Raw genomic sequence first — 1,795 nt, 5'->3', positions numbered from 1 at the left:
AACAGGGGCCACATTCTAGGTGTCAAGACCCCCCCTCCCCCCCGATTCCAGTCCCACCTGGACAACTAACTGGTTGTATGGCCTTGGTCAACTCATTATATTGTTTAGGCTTCATTCTCTTCTTTTAATAAATGAGAAGACTCAACAGGTTTAAAGAGCTTGCAGGTCCAGCATTCTATAAATGAACTTCCAGTTGCTTGCTAATAACCTGCCCATTATTTATAACTTTCTTTTTGTGGCTCTATGCTTTCTTTAAAAAGTTAAAATAAAATCTTGACTGACAATTGTTTGGAACACAACCTATTTATGAGCGTGGGATTACATTAAAACCAAAATCCCACTTGCTGTCAGGTTACTTATAAATCCTGTACTTATATGGAAGCAGTTCTACCTTTCAAAGTAAGTTGTGTATGTATCTCTGTGATTTCCAACACTGCCACAATTTATGCAATTAGGACACACAAAACAGTTAATCCAACACTCTTCGAGAAAACACCATATGGCGAATGACAGCGTGGTGTGCTGTGGGAGGGCCCGGAGGCCCTGGAGGCCCTGGAATGGGAGGCCGAGGTAGTTTCCATGCAGGATAGGATTTGGCAGTAGCATCTCAGTCTGAGGTCGTGATCCGGGTCATGGTCGGGTTGGGGCGAGGCCTTGGAGCTCACAGAGGCAAGTCCGAGGACAAGGAGTGGATCCTGTCACCAAGCTGGGCAGCCTGATCAAGGCAAGGACATGAATATCAAGTTCTTGGGGGAGATCTATCTCTTCTGCCTGTGCATCAAGGAATCTGAGATCATGGTGTTTTTCTTTTCCTGGGGACATTCCTCAAGGACAAGGTTTTGAAGCTAATGCCGGTGCAAAATCAGACCCGTGCTGGCCAGAGGACCCGGTTCGAGGCATTTGTCGCCATTGGGGACTACAACGGACACGTGGCTCTTGGTGTTAAGTGCTCCACGGTGGCAGCCACTGCCATCCACGGGGGCATCATCCTGGAAAGCAACCCATCGTCCCTGTGTGGGGAGGCAACTGGGGGAACAAGATCCGCAAACCCCACACCCTCCCCTGTAAAGTGATGGGCCTCATCCCCGCCCCCAGGGGCACTGGCATTGTCTCGGCTCCTGTGCCCAAGAAGCTACTGCTGAGGGCTGGTATCGATGACTGCTACACCTCCGCCAGGGGCTGCACTGCCACCCTGGGCAACTTTGCCATGGCCACCTTTGATGCCATCTCTAAGACCTACAGCTATCTCACCCCCGACCTCTGGAGAGAAACCATGGTCACCAAGTCTCCCTATGAGGAATTCACCAACCATCTTGTAAAGACCCAGTTTCTGTGCAGAGGACCCAGGCTCCAGCTGTGACCACCACAGAATTTTATGCAAGAAAAATAAAGTAAATAAAGCCTGAAAAAATTTTAATCCAACAGAAATCAAAATTATGTGTATTATCAGTGAATGAACTAGCAAAATGATAATGATTATAGTCAGAATAACAAAGGAGAAAGTGCTCTAAAAAGAAACAAAAGAAAAATAATAAAACCACGTTTTGGTCAAAGGAAATTGAACCAAAGCTATTGGGCAATTTCCCATAAGATAGGGAAGTAATCCTTCTCAGTCTATGAGGTCCAGTTCTGGCTTTTCATTCTTTTGCTACGGAGCTTTCAGAGGGCTTTAGAAAAAATGTGTTGCAGCAGGCAATCATGCACAATGGTTTCTGGAAGGGTTATGAGACAGCCAAGACTCTTTGGTTTGATATGAATTACATTTTCATCTCTGGTTTTGGAGTTGAAATACTGG

The 1,795-nt window shown here is 46.3% G+C and overlaps 1 pseudogene; it reads left to right on the top strand.

Moving 5' to 3' along the window:
• Positions 1-632: 632 nt before the first annotated feature.
• Positions 633-1,395, top strand: LOC109439519 (small ribosomal subunit protein uS5; annotated as a pseudogene).
• Positions 1,396-1,795: the final 400 nt, after the last annotated feature.

This window comes from Rhinolophus sinicus, linkage group LG14 (assembly GCF_036562045.2).
Source record: "Rhinolophus sinicus isolate RSC01 linkage group LG14, ASM3656204v1, whole genome shotgun sequence".
Lineage (NCBI taxonomy): Eukaryota > Metazoa > Chordata > Mammalia > Chiroptera > Rhinolophidae > Rhinolophus > Rhinolophus sinicus.
The sequence above is the reverse complement of the archived record's forward strand: the minus strand, read 5'-3'. Positions and strand labels throughout refer to the sequence as shown.